Here is a 15,183-nt window from a genome sequence, read left to right as displayed (position 1 = left end):
TAAAAAAGGAAAGAAGTCGTTTGGAATATTATGTTGGAAAACCTCAGATTTGGCTTGATTGTAGTTCTTAAACTGTTTGAAAAAGAGGAGTTCCTACTGCCATTGAATGCATAGAAAAGTTATTGACAGAATGTCAGAATGTGATGTGCATTTTTCATTAAAATGAAAAGTTTCATAGATTCATAGAATGGTTTAGGTTAGAAGGGACCTCAAAGATCATCTAGTTCCAACCCTCCTGCTATGAGGAGGGACATCTTCCACTAGACCAGGTTGCTCAAGGCCTCATTTAGCCTGGCCTTGAACTCCCTCAGGGAGGGGATATCCGTGATCTCCCTGGGCAACCTGTTCCAGTGTCTCACCACCCTCACTGTAAAGAATTTCTTCCTAATTTCCCGTCTAAATCTGCCCTCCTCAAGCTTCAATCCATTCCCTCTTGTCCTATCACTACATGCCCTTGTAAGAAGTCCCTTCCTAGCATTCTTGGGTTCTTTGTGGGAATCTACAGAGTGTTGCAGTGTGAAGGAGGAGTAATAGAACTTTCAGGGAGGTTGAAGACTAGGCTGGGAACTCAATGGGGATAAGCAGATTGATAGAATCTTCTGTCTGCTCCTCACCTGTGGTTGTGTGGGCTATATGGAGTACTGTGTACAGGTCTGGAGCCCTCCATATGGGAAGGACATGGACCTGATGGAGAGGGTCCAGAGGAGGGCCATGAAAATGACCAGGGAGTTGGAGCAGCTCTGCTACAAGGACAGGCTGAGGGAGCTGGGGGTGTTCAGCCCAGAGAAGAGAAGGCTCTGGGGAAACCTAATAGCAGCCTTGCAGTACCCGAGGGGGGGCTACAGGAAGGAGGGAGAGAGACTGTTTACAAAGGCCTGCAGTGACAGGACAGGGGGCAATGGCTTCAAACTGGAGAAGGGCAGATTTAGATTGGATACTAGGAAGAAGTTCTTTACTATGAGAGGAGTGAAACACTGGAACAGGTTGCCCAGGGAGGTGGTTGAAGCTCCTTCCCTGGAGATATTCAAAGTGAGGCTTGACGAGGCCCTGGGCATCCTGATCTAGTTGGGGATGTCTCTGCTGACTGCAGGGAGGTCGAACTGGATGACCTTTGGAGGTTCCTTCTGGTCTGGACCATTCTATGATTCTGTGATCTTCTACTTAATTTTGCACCTGGTTCTGGTTTTGGAGTGTGAGGTAAAAAGGCTGTTGTGGAATGGAAGTGTTTAAGGATTAATTCCTCCTGATTTTTCTTTTACTTGCTTCATTGTACAAGAGTTGTATCTGCTAATTTAGGATGAAAATTGTGCTAGCATGACTATGCAGAGTAAAGGACTCAGTATACCTCATGCCACGCTGAAAATCAGAATGGAAATCAGTCAGGACAAGGCAATCTGCTTTATGAGCAGGGTGATTCACCAGAAGCAAATGAAAGATCCAGGAGAATCAGCCTGATGTCAGCAGAAGATTAGTAACACATGAGGATTTCTCATAAAAATCTAGTTCCGACTAAATGTTTTTGTTGTAAACAACTGCTGCTAAAATGATACATGAGAAGATACACTCTGCCTCATTACAATGGTTGGAGTCTTTCTCTGTTCACAGTATAAATGCAGCAATTTTCTTTGGCTTTTATAACTCTGGCAGATAAAGTGTAGAGGGTAGCTTGAAGGGTCGTCCAGTTTAACCTTTATTAGCACATGAATGCATGAACCAGTATTAAATAGGAAATAGAAACACCTCAGCACCGTATCAAACACTCAGCTTCTATTTACAGGTCAGACTATAATTTGTGAAGATGCAGGATGACAGGTCTTTGTTTCCCTGGCTGTTAAATAGAAGGGGTTGGAATTGTAGAGGCAACAAAGCAAAAAAAATTTAAAAAAATCCTCTATTTAATTGGTTTGATTTATTTACTTTATTTCTTAACTGTATTTAACAGTTCCTCTCTCTCCTGAAAAAAAAAATTGTGTAAACTCTGTGTCATTTGGCTTTCATGACATTTTATTCAGTGACAGAGTGTGACAGTGCTCATTTGTTTTTACCCATCAGGGTGATAAATATGAAGCTTATGAAGTATAAATCTTTTTTTTTTTTTTCTGGAGATGCTGTTGAATTAAAACCCTATTGTAATTTTCCTTAAAATGGGAAGTTTAATTGAAAACAAGTTGAATACTGCGACAACATGCAGCAGATTTGCATTTTCGCCCCATTCATATCTTGTGTTCTGGGCGTTTGAACTCAACCTGTTGGGTTGTCACTGTATTAGAGTAGAATAGAATTAACCAGGTTGGAAGAGACCTTTGAGATCATCGAGTCCAACCTATCATCCAACACCATCTAATCAAATAAACCATGGCACCAAGCACCCCATCAAGTTTCTTCCTAAACACCTCCAGGGATGGTGACTCCACTACCTCCCTGGGTAGCACATTCCAATGGCCAATCTCTCTTTCTGTGAAGAACTTCTTCCTAACATCCAGCCTAAAACTCCCCTGGTGCAGCTTGAGACTGTATCCTCTTGTTCTGGTGGTGGTTGCCTGGAGAAGAGACCAACCCCCACCTGACTACAACCTCCCTTCAGGTAGTTGTGGACAGCATCCCTGAGCATACAGGGATCTGGGTGGTGCAAGTCTCTAATCCTAGAATGATTTAGGTTGGAAGGGACCTCCAAAGGTCAACTAGTCCAACTAGCCTGCAGTCAGCAGGGACATCCTCAACTAGATCAGGTTGCTCAGAGACTTGTCCAGCCTGAACTTGAATATCTCCAGGGATGGGGCCTCAACTACCTCCCTGGGCAACCTGTTCCAGTGTTCCACCACCCTCATGGTGCAGAACTTGTTACTAACATCCAATCTAAATCTCCTCTAATTTCAAACCATTGCCCCTCATCCTACCACGGCAGGCCTTTATAAACAGTCCCTCTGCAGCCTTCTTGCAGGCCCCTTTTGGGTACTGGAAGGCTGCTCTTAGGTCTCCCTGGAGCCTTTTCTTCAGGCTGATCAACTCCAGCTCCCTCAGCCTGTCCTTGTAGCAGAGGTGTTCCAGCCCCCTGATCATCCTCCTAGTGGCCCTTCTCCAGACCTGCTCCATCAGGTCAATGTCCTTCCTGTGTTGAGGGCTCTAGAGCTGGATGCAGCACTGCAGATGAGCTCTCACCAGAGCAGACTGAGGGAATCCTCTCTTGCTATCTGCTGGCCACACTTACTTTGATGCAGCCCAGGCCGCCATTGGCCTTCTGGGCTGCAAGCTCATGTTGGCTCATGTCCAGCTTCTCATCCACCAGAAGTCCCGAGTCTTTTTCCACAGGGCTGCTTTCTGTCACTCTCAATGAGGGCATTCACATATACAAATTCCAGATATTTTGTAAAAGGCATTAGAAAGCTTTTCTTGCCTCTAATCACCCTACAAGGCAGACATAGAACAGTACAAAGGGCTCCCCTGTCATGTATAATCCAGAGGTGCTGAACTGAAGGTTCCTGCATAGAAACCAGGAACTCATTTTCCATGGGATATTAGGAGGCATTTTCCTTCTCAATTCGAATTCCCTTCACTGCAAATCATTTAGCTGTCAGCACTTCATAATTGTGCATTAAAAAAAAAAAATAAGAAAAGAAAGAATGGCCTATAAATAAATTCTGCCAGAAGCTTCAAGCAGATTGGCCAAATATAACTTTGCAGGGGCAGTGGATGTTGATAGTTTCTGTGCCAAACCAGGTTCAAATGCTTTTAATCTGTATCATGCTGCAATTTACAATCCATGTTCCCCTGCATCATCAGAGTTGCTGTTTTCTATGTCCCTGCTTTTCTTCCTTGTTCTCTAGGATGCAGGGCTCAGGTCAGTGAGCTGTGAAGCCTCCTGCTGTTGCTGTTTCCAGTGCAAGGCACAGGAGTACTCTGCATTGGAGTGAGGATGTGGACAAGGGAATCCTAGTGTGTGGAGGGGTAAAGGGAGCACAGCAGAACTGAAAGTAGGAATTAGGACAGCTGGGGCTTCTGAGGAGTCCCTGCTGGGACCACTGGTATTTTTGAAGGAATTACAGTACCATATCTTTGCTATGTGATGTAATTTCCTGAGTGGATGCATCTAATTATAACAGTCACTCAGATAGATGGAAAAGATTGAGGATTTTTTCGTTTTGCCCAATATCCATTTTTCCTCACAGAGCTCACAGCAGCCCTTTCTGTTGTCTGTAAAAAAAGGGTCTTTCACTTTGTTAGAGCCTCTCCTGCTTATTGAGCTTTCCAGTAGGGTGACATGGCTGAGGTTGCATTTTGGTGGATTTGCTTTGCCTTGAGGCAAGAGGGGAGGCAGCCTGGGCCATGGCAGCAGCAGTGGGCAGCAGGGCCAGATGGAGAGGTCTGGATCGCTAGTGGCAGCCAGTGCTGGGGTTGACATGGTCACCTCTGGGACTTCTTCTGCAGTGATCTGAGCTCTCCATCCTCTCCAAACCACTCAGCTGAAAAATGCTTTAGTGGGAACATGACCTTTTCTTCCCTGGTCCAGGAGTCTTGGAAAAACAATAAACTTTAATCAAAATTATTTTCTTGAGAAAACATCACAATGCTTTAAAAGGGTTTGGTGGTTTTTTCTTTGTTGCTGTTGTTGTTCATTTGTATGTTCTTTATTGGCTGGTTTTGTTGTTCAGTTATTTCAGGAGGGGAGTGCAAAGAACCCAGCTGTTTTGAGGCACAGGATAACGTGCTATAAATCAAAGGGATATGGGGGTGGGCTGGGCACTCTGCAGGAGTGAAAAGCTATCATTTCCATTAAACCTGTTGTTAGACAGTATAGGTCTCTACAAGACCCAGTGCAGGGGCCTGCATCTCGGTTGGGGCAATCCCAGGCACCAATATAAGCTGGGCAGGGGCTGGCTTGAGAGCAGCCCTGAAGAAAAGGACTTGGGGGTGCTGGTGGATGAGAAGCTCAACATGAGCTGCCAGTGGAAACCTGCAGCCCAAAAAGCCAACCACAATCTGGGCTGCATCAAGAAAAGTGTGGCCAGCAGGTGATTCTCCCTCTCTATACTGCTCTGGTGAGACCGCACCTGGAGTACTGTGTCCAGTTCTGGAGCCTCTATTATGAGAAAGATCTGGATATGCTGGAACATGTCCAAAGAAGAGCCATGAGGATGCTCAGAGGGCTGGAGCTCCTTTCCTATGGAGGCAAACTGAGAGAGTTGGGGCTGTTCAGTCTGGAGAAGAGAAGGCTCTGAGGAGACCTAATTGTGGCCTTCCAGTATCTGAAGAGGGCTACAAGACAGCTGGGGAGGGACTTTTTAGGGTTTTGGATAGTGATAGGACTGGGGGGGGGGGGGGGCACGGGTAATGGATCCAATCTAGAGGAAGAAGTTGTTCCCCATAGGGGTGGTGAGACACTGGCACAAGTTGCCCAGGGAGGTGGTGGAAGCCTCATCCCTGGAGGTTTTTAAGGCCAGGCTGGATGTGGCTCTGAGCAACCTAATCTAGTGTGAGGTGTCCCTGCTTATGGCAGGGGAGTAGGAACTGGATGATCCTTGAGGTCCCTTCCAACCCTGATAATTCTGTGACTCTGTGTGATTGTCTTCGACAGACTGTCAACAAGTGCCTCTTCCTTCCCTGATACTTTTTAGAATAGAATAGAATAGAATAGAATAGAATAGACCAGACCAGACCAGGTTGGAAGAGACCTTCTAGATCATTGCGTCCAACCTATCATCCAACACCACCCAACCACCTAAACCATGCAACCCAGCACCCTGTCAAGTCTCCTTCTGAACACCTCCAGCAATGGTGACTCTAGCAGAGTTTATTTCAGTTTCCTTGGCTTTGGAGGCAGGGAGCCTTAGCAAGGGTGCTGTGTGAGTAGGTCACATCATACTTCTCTCTTGACCAGTTTAAGATAGGTTCTCCTGTGGTACTGAAGAATTGGAGAAACTGTCAGAAATTTTGTTTTCTGTTGGTTGACTGCTGGATGTCTGAATTTTTAAGGTTGCTGTTAGTGAGTAAAACAATCCCAGAGCCACTGAGAAGCCACCAAATGTTTGGTATTGCCATGTTTTTTCTGTCTCTGTTTTGAACTTGTCAAGGTATAAGATCTTTAAAAAATCACAAAGGTCAAAGCATGAACTTTTTCAGACTAATTTTTGGTTATTACTTGGAGCCTAAATTACTGCTTTTCTTGAAACACCTCATAAATATCAACATTCTAAAAGAAGCTGTGGTAAATATTTGTGTGTTTCACATGTTAAACAAAATTATAACAGTGAATCACAGAATGTTAGAGATTGGAAGGGACCTCCAGATACCATCCAGTCCAAGCCCCTGCCAAAGCAGGATCACCTAGGGCAGGCTGCACAGGAATGCATCCAGGTGGATTTTGAAAGTCTCCAGGAAGGAGACTCCACAACCTCTCCGGGCAGCCTGCTCCAGGGCTCTGGCACCCTCACCATATAGAAGTCTCTCCTTGTGTTGAGGTGGAACCTCCTGTGTTCCAGCTTGAACCTGTTGTTCCTTGTCTATCACTGGGGACCACCACAAAGAGCCTTGCACCTTCATCTTGACACCTACCCCTCAGGTATTTATAGATGCTGATAAGATCCCCTCACAACCTTCTCTTCTCCAGACTAAACAGCCCCAGGGCTCTCAGCCTTTCTTCATAGGAGAGATGTAGATTATGTATAGCATGGCAACAGGTCTTCCAAAATTAACTGTGCTAATTGTAAAAGAATCTCACTGATTTATTTCAAGCTAGGCTGAAGCACGAATGTTTCCTAGGCAAAGCCCTGAGAAGCGAATGACCCTTATAGGAATTAAAAATATGCCAGGAAAATATAGGATGATAGGAGGGTTTTAATCAACTTTTTTTCCTTGTACTTTTCAGAGTTTTTCTTCTCTCAATTTGTCTCTTAACAACTGTGTGGCTGCTTAAATGAACGGTTAGTGTCATCAGAGGGATCTTCACCAGCACAAGTGCCATTCCAGAAGCAGTACCAAACAGCTGCAGAGCGCTGTCTCTATTCAAAGGTTTGTAAAAACATCTTGAATTTCAGAGTTAATCCAGTGGGGGTAAAATTAATTGGAGAGTGGTTAAGCAAATTCCATGTCAGCTGAATCTTTTTGGTGCAGAACCTTCTTATATTGATCCTGGGTTGAATTTAGATGAACTGTTCTATGGTTATGGAATAAAGCTGGTTTGGAGAAGAGGAAGCTGTGGGGAGACCTCATTGCTCTTTACAGCTACCCAAGGGGAGGTTGGAGTGAGGAGGGGGCAGCCTCTTCTCCTTGGTGACAAGTGACAGGACCAGAGGAAATGGTTTCAAGCTGCAGCAGGGGAAGTTCATGCTGGATGCTAGGAAATATTTCTTCACAGAGAAGGTTATCAAACATTGGAATGTTCTGCCTGGCACTGGTGGAATCACCATCCCTGGAGTTGTTCAAGCAGTGTATAGACTTGGCACTTAGGGACATGGTTTAATGTTGCCCTTTCAGTGCTGGGTCAAAGGTTGGACTGGATGATCTTGGAGGTCTTTTCCAACCAGATACATAGAATATGTATTGTAGGCCTGCAGGAGTATCAGTGATTTCAGGAGGATGGGCAGCACCAGCATCCTAAAGCATTTAATGGCACCAGTGTTTCCTATAAACTAAGTGTGCAGCATTGCATTTTATTGACAGGAAGTAGCTAATTTGCCTCAGGGCACCAGGCTCCTAATTTTATTAACCTGCAGGATGTCTAAACAAAGAAGCACATATATAACAGTATTTCAAAAAAAGGTAATTGTTTCACTTGCAAATGAGGCACTAGTGTTTGATAGAACAAGCAGTGGAGTAGTTGTCAGTGCTGTACCGAATCAGCAAGTAGCTATCTCAGAAGGGAATAAAGGACAGTATTTTTTCTTTGGCTTCTTGAGAGAAAATATTGTGTGTGTGTATAGTAAATGTATTTATATATATATATATATAAAATAGAATCATAGGATGGCTTAGGCTAGAGGGGACCTTAGAGATCATCTGCTCCTACCTCCCCACCATGACAGGGATGCCTCTCAACTAGATTCAGCTGCTCAAGGCCTCATCCAACCTCACCTTAAGGATCCCCAGGGAGGAGGCAACCACAGCCTCCCTGGGAAGTCTAGTCCAGAATCTCACCACCCTTGTACTGAAAAACTTCTTCCTAAGATCCAGTCTCAACCTACTCTCCCCCAGCTTCAAATCATTCCCCCTTGTCCTACTGCTAGACACCCTTATGAAAAGTCCCTCTGCAGCCTTCCTGTAGGATCAATTCAGCTATTGGAAGGCAGCTATAAGATCCCCCTGGAGTCTTCTCTAGGCTGAACAACCCCAGTTCCCTCAGCCTATCCTCACAGCAAAGGTGTTCCAGCCCTTGGATCATCTTTGTGGTGCTCCTCTTGACTCACTCCAACACTTCTGTGTCCTTTTTATTATGGGGACACCAGAACTGAACACAGAGTTCGAGGTGGGGTCTCACAAGACCAGTGTAAAGTGGAAGAATCGCCTCTGCAAAATAATAAACCCATGAAAATTACTATTACTATGTGGTATCATGGTAAAAACTATTAAGTATAAATGCATACAAACTCCATCAAAGAGATTATATCACTAAATGGCTCACTACTGAGCTCACGTTATACAAACAGTGCTTGTCAGTCAGCCACAACTGCTCCTAGGTGTGGACAGGAGGTGTGATGTTTGCACAACAGAGGCTGCTTCTGTTGAGTGAAGCTGCCTGTGAGCACCTCCACAGTACAGACAGGCACAATCATCTGAATCAGCTGGGATTAGGTCTGTTGAATTTGGCATTGTAGAGAGAGATGAAAAGATTTTGGAGAGGGTACTGCCTGTTAGTGGAAAGGATAAATGGGAAGTGCCACTGTAAAGCTTTGGGTTTTACTTTTGGATATCGAGAAAGAAGAATACAGAGAGAAAGAGAATACAGTGAGAATTTACTCTGCAATCTCTGAATGACAGGAGATTAGCCAATTGACATGAGACAGCAGTGTGCCCAGGTGGCACAGAAGTCCAATGGCATCTTGGCTTGTATCAGGAATAGTGTGGCCAGCAGGACTAGGGATGGAATTCTGCCCTGTACGCAGCACTGGTGAGGCTTCATCTTGGTCACTGTCTGCAGTTCTGGGCCCCTCACTGCAAGAAAGATATTGAGGTGCTGGTGTGGGTCCAGAGGAGAGCGATGAGACTGGGGAAGGGACTGGAGGGAAAGTCTGATGAGGAGAGGCTGAGGGAGCCAGGGGTGTTTAGTCTGGAGATGACTCAGGGGGACACCTTATCATACTCTACAGCTACATGAAGGGAAGTTGTAATAAGGTGGGGGTCAGGCTCTTCTCCCAGGCAGCTTGTGACAGGACAAGAGGCCTGGAGCTGTGCCAGGGGAGGTTTAGGTTGGATGTTAGGAAGCACTTCCCCATGGAAAGGGGAATTAGACACTTGAATGGACTGCCCAGGGAGGTGGTGGAGTTGCCATCCCTGGAGGTGTTTAAGGAAAGATTGGATGTGGCACTTAGTGACATGGTCTAGTTGATGTGGTGGTGTTGGGTCATAGGTTGGACTTGATGATCTCAGAGGTCTATTCCAGCCTCAATAATTCTGTGATTCTGTGCAGTCATTTAGTTACTGTTTTGTCAGCTGAGGTTATCTGGTTATCCAGAGCCCCCATGCATATTATTTCTGTTTGTAAATAATGTGGCCAAGTAATGAAGCCTCACTCTAGGACTGATAATTCTGGAGTTTTTTGTTTGTTTTTTTTAATGTTTTATAACTTTGCCAAAATTTAAGAGCTGATGTTTTAAACTTTCACTGTCAAAATGTGTGCACAGTTTCTATTCTCTGAAACAGTGTGACTCAAGAGAGATGGCTGCCTTGCTCAAGTGAAAAAGCTTCAAATATTTTAGTACAGGTAGAGTTCTAGAACAGGGCTGGAAAGCTGAGTGAGGAACTGGGCTGGTGCCAGGCTTTGTCCCTTGCTCTCCCTGTGACAATATCCCTGAAGAACCACATATTCTGCTGTCTTATTTCATTAAAATTTCCTATTTACCACGAGGGTAGTGGAACACTGGAATGGGTTGCCCAGGGAGGTGGTTGAGGCCCCAGCCCTGGGGATACTCAAGGTGAGGCTTGACAGGGCTCTGGGCAACCTGATCTAGTTGAGAATGTCCCTGTTGACTGTAGAGGGGGTTGGACTAGATGACCTTTGGAGTTCCCTTCCAACCCAAACCATTCTATGATTCTATGATTTTATGTCTGATGGGCCTGTGCCTGCTCACTGTGTGTATGTTTGTGTCAGTGGTGGAAAGGGATGTGGGGGCAAGTGAGGGATGGGTGGGAATTAGGAGGGAGGATTGAGCCCTGTGGGCGGGGGACAGGGCTCAGGCAGGACCATCAGGAGTCACAAACTGCCAGGGGGCTGAACCTGGCCTGAGGAACAGGTCAGAGAGAGAAGTGCAAGGGTGAAAACTTGCTTGTTGACATTGCAAAGTGTGGCTGGCCATTTCCCATTAGCATCTTTGTGACACACTGTGAGGAAGGGATAATTCCTCACAGGGCAGTTTGGGGCTGCAAGTATGCAGCCTGGGATCTTCCTAGCCCCTTCCTCACTTGTTGCAAGGGCTTGCTTACAGTGCCAGAGGAAGACATGGAACCTGAAGAGAAATTGGTTTTCAAGTTGCCTGTGCAAACCTGACTTTACTGTCTTGAATGGGCAGTCTTGGGTTACATGCTCACAAACAGCATTTTCCACAGACTTGCAAATAGTTCAGGGTAAGTGGAGCAGTGGATGTGTCACAGCTGTGGGGAGAAAGAGGCTTTCACCTCCAGGGCCTCTGCATTATTTGCTGCAGGAACTGGGAAAATGTGCACTGAATAAGATGGAGCAAGGGGAAGCCTCCTGGGATGGGCTGTTAAATACTGCCCCAGAGAATTTGATTTTCCTCCTGACACTGCCTGAATTCCATGGGGATTTGAATCACCTTACTGACATTTTTCACAGGTGATGCCTAGTGCTCTTCAATTTCTGTCTTTCTTATCTGAGCCCTCCAGTCTGACTTGTTGAAATGAAATGAAAAACATTTGGAGTTTCCAATGGAGACCAGGAGAGCTTTGCTTTGCTCTGGAGAAATATAGTGCAATAAAATGCCAGGTTCCCTAAAAAAAGTCAAACTGTAAACGTTTCAAATGAGTTAACCCTGTTGACATTAATCTCTCTGATCCTCAAGGCTCTGTTTGTAAAATGGCCATACGGAGGTCTCCTTGTCTCCCAGGACATTTGGGAGAACAAGTCATCATTTTCAGGAGCTATTATTTGAGGAGTACATAGGGAGATGGATAATTCAGAGTCTACAACAGAATTTGAGTAACCTGTAAATAGGGAGGCATTGCTGGAGCACTGAACAAAGATGGAAACAATGTAGGAAATTAGCTCTGACAGCACTGGATGCTCTTTTGCTATTCCTTCACTGAAGAATATTGGGTGAGCAGTTACTCCCTGTATGTTCTGTGTAAAAATGAGGAAGGACCAAAATGTTAAGGAGAGGACATTGTATGACCAGGCAGCTAATGGGGGGGACATCACATTCAGTGGAGCTAAGCCTTGCCTCGAGAGCCCTGTGCTTGGCTCTACCAGCTCAGCTGCTCCTTGGCTTATGGGTGTGCTGCCCAACAAGCTAAAGGCACAGAAACAAAGCACAAGGAGGGTGACTGGCAAAATGCCACGCAGCAATCCTCCCTTACTTCTGCCAAGCAGTGCCAAGTGTCCTCACCCTCAGGCTCCTCCTGCACTGAAACACATTTGCCCAAAGGTGCTTGTGCATCTTAGAGATAGCAGGCAGTGAGAGCTCGGGGTACTGATAGGTACACACATATGCAGCAGGGCTGTTGGAGAATTAATTTGCAATTCAAATGTAGTTACTGAGGTAGATAAATTTAATTATTTAGAGACATTCAAGCCAGATTTCTGAGTGCCACACTCATGTGTATTTGTCAAAAATGATCATTTGCTTCATTTACTCTGCAATGAGTTTCATATTTTGAATTGTCACCTCAGCTCTTCAAGTTGTGATGTATGGCTGGCACTGAAACGTCTGAGGAACTCCAGACAAAGAGTAAATGCTTGTGAACGTGGCCAAGACTGATCCTACTCCACTCTGACAATAAGCAGGCTTTATTGCTTGGTGCTTGCCTTCAGAGCTAATACACACCACCACCTGGCAGACAAGAAAGCTGGTGATAGGACTAGGGGGAATGGAACAAAACTAGAAATGGGTAGATTCAGCTTGGATGTTAGGAAGAAATTCTTCCCCATGAGGGTGGTGAGACACTGGCACAGGTTGCCCAGGGAGGTGGTGGAAGCCTCATCCCTGGAGGTTTTTAAGGCCAGGCTGGATGTGGCAGAAGCCTCAGCAGATAAATTACCCATGAGGTAACAGGAAAATTTTGCTCACCTTAGCCACCTTGGTAATTTCACCAAGGTGAACTTGTGTGAAAACGTCAAGTGGGACCTTTGTAGATCTAGTGAAAGATACAGGAGGAGCATGCTTAAGACAGAGATTGAAATGACAACATTTTGCTAGGGCAGAAACTGAAAGAAATTTAGGCTAGACATACAGCACATCCTCTGAGAGGATACTACTAAATTTACTCTTTTCAGTGTGTAATTGCAAGCCCAAGCAGAGTTGGAACTAGCATATTTTAGTGTTGGTTTGTTTTTTTCTTCACACTGAGTGGCACACGGCAGCTCCAGGCCAGCGATTCCTCATGATTAATGTATCCTGCCTTCTGTGTATAAGGAATCTTGAGCTGCACAGGTACATAATGGGCGCATAAACAGCAAGAATTCAGGAAGGGTTTTTCTCATAGTCTTGGAGACTAGAAAATTCAGAGAATTTTGCTTATTCATTTCACTGACCTTGTAGCTGTGGTGAACCCTGCTTTTCTCTAAATGAGAACCCTGTTTGTTCTGGGTTTTTTGATGGATGATTCTGCTTCACCACCCAGCATTTTACAACTAAGGCAGTATCTCTGGAAAGGCTCACATTGTGCAAATCAAAGATATGCTTTTGCATCATTATTACGTGAGAGTGTCCTTAAAAGTAATCTTTATTCAGTAGTTTTATTCTATCAAATTTGCTTGCTTGCCCTCCCTGCTGTACATCATTGTGACACATTGTTTTGCTAACAGATTTCTAGAAAGAAATATCAAGTTTTCTTTCCTTCAATATTATGTGCTTTTAAGAGGGAGACAAACTCTCCTGTTTCAGGGCCTAGAAATAAAGTTGATTGTACAGGCCACTGAGGAATGTATCTGAATTTGTTCCCTTGCTTAACTGTGCTCAGAATTCATAGCACACAGTGCACCAGGCTGTAAGTCACTCCTTCTGGCTAATTAACATGATAGTAAATTATCTTTCTTCCCATCCCAAATGTAGAGAAGCCTACTAGCCTTATGGCTCTCTAGGAATTGTTGTGGCTCTGGTATCCAGACTGACATTTAAATAAAGAATCATTAAGCTTTTACACTGACAAGATGGTCTTGAAGACACAAGACTATTACATCTTAGGGGGTGCTTTCAAACAGTGTTTCTTGCTTGTGCTGATGCATGGGGTGACATGTGCTGATCTCTTCATGTACCAGCAGACAGGCAACCTGCCAGTAGGGGTGCCCACAGAGCCCCTGATTATCTCCTTCTCAGCATGGAGCACTGGAGCTGATTTGGTGGAAACCACATGTCTGGAAATAGTCAGAGCTCTCCTATGGCAGGTACACCTTTGGGATGGGGCAGCACGAGGGCAGTTTGGCAATCTGACCCCCTCCACCAGAGGGCATGGGTTGAAATCTGGGGTATGGTTAGTAGGTTGTGAGAGGCACTCCTCCCCCTCTACTCTGCTCTGGTGAGGCCATATCTTGAATATTGTGTCCAGTTCTGGGCCTCTCAGTTTGAGAGAGTCCTCAGTGAACTGCTTGAAAGAGTCCAGCACAGAGCCACAAAAATTATTAAAGGAGTGGACCATCTTCCTTATGAGACCGAGGGAGCTGAGGGCTCTTTAGCTTGGAGAGGAGCCGCCTGAGGGGTGACCTCGTTCATGTTTACAAAAATGTAAAGGGTGAGTGCCAAGAGGATGGAGCCAGCCTGCTTGGTGATGCCCAGTGACAGGACAAGGGGCAATGGGTGGAAGTTGAGGCATAGAAGGTTCTGTGTAAACATAAGGAAGACTTTTTTTCCCTGTGAGGGTGATGGAACACTGGAACAGGCTGCCCAGGGGGGTTGTGGAGTCTTCCTCTCTGGAGATATTCAATACCTGCCTGGATGTGTTCCTGTGTGATCTGTTCTAGGTGCTCCTGCTCTGGCAGTGGGGTTGGACTGGAGGTCCCTTCCAACCCCTAACTTTCTGTGATTCTGTGAAGTTCCCGAGAAAGCAGTACAAGGGGGCTGTTATAAACCACAGCTCCATCATAGAGATAAAATAAACTGGGATATTGTGAGCCTGTATCAGCGAGGTCAATGGGAAGGTGGGAGACAGGCATCTCCACAAACTCCAGACATCCTCTGGCTACCTGCTAGTCCCACCAGTTGGCCACGGACCCCATCATCTCCCTGTCCATAGCTCCTGTGACTCTGTCCCCCAGTGCTTACCCACAGCCTGCCTCCCCCACGTGAGTTTCACCACAGTCTGAAAGGAGATGTACTCACTTGCTTTTATGAGAGTGACATTCAGGTTTTTGTCTAAACTGACAAGAAATCTTTGAACTGATGCCAGCAGTGAAGCATTTCTCTAACTCTTATGTGACATTATTGCTACCTTGTTTGTAGGTTTTATCAGAGTCCCTGCTTGCAGGTTGCTTTATCAAAGCCATCAGGCAGATGAATGGAAACATCAATGGTCCAAGAAATGTGGTCTCAGTGTGATGATTCAAGTGTTTGAATACTCACTTTATGCAGTATGTTGTAAGGCTGAGAGGATTAAATGATAAAGTAAGTTTTGGCTACTCATAGATTTTCTGATTGCAAAGGGAGTGAGGGAGGCTAGGCAGGCCTGTGGAGAAATTAAAGAATCAGCAAAACTGAGTGAACTGGCAGATGAAGTTGCCAAGCCACTGTCCATCATATTCCAAATGTCATGGCATCTGATGACTGGAAAAGGGGAAACATGACCTCCATCTTCAGAAAGGGAAGT

The 15,183-nt window shown here is 45.3% G+C and overlaps 1 long non-coding RNA gene across 1 annotated transcript in view; it reads left to right on the top strand.

Annotated features, from left to right (window-relative positions):
- LOC137444268 (uncharacterized) overlaps positions 1 to 15,183 on the top strand; it is a 139,510-nt gene that overhangs the window by 45,409 nt on the left and 78,918 nt on the right. The window contains exon 2 of the long non-coding RNA XR_010988104.1: positions 6,863 to 7,005. This is a non-coding gene — a long non-coding RNA (uncharacterized lncRNA). The remainder of the gene's footprint in view (positions 1 to 6,862; positions 7,006 to 15,183) is intronic.

This window comes from Melanerpes formicivorus, unplaced genomic scaffold, assembly GCF_026170545.1.
Source record: "Melanerpes formicivorus ecotype bairdi unplaced genomic scaffold, bMelFor1.0.p_v2 SCAF_11, whole genome shotgun sequence".
NCBI classification, from domain to species: domain Eukaryota; kingdom Metazoa; phylum Chordata; class Aves; order Piciformes; family Picidae; genus Melanerpes; species Melanerpes formicivorus.
The sequence above is the reverse complement of the archived record's forward strand: the minus strand, read 5'-3'. Positions and strand labels throughout refer to the sequence as shown.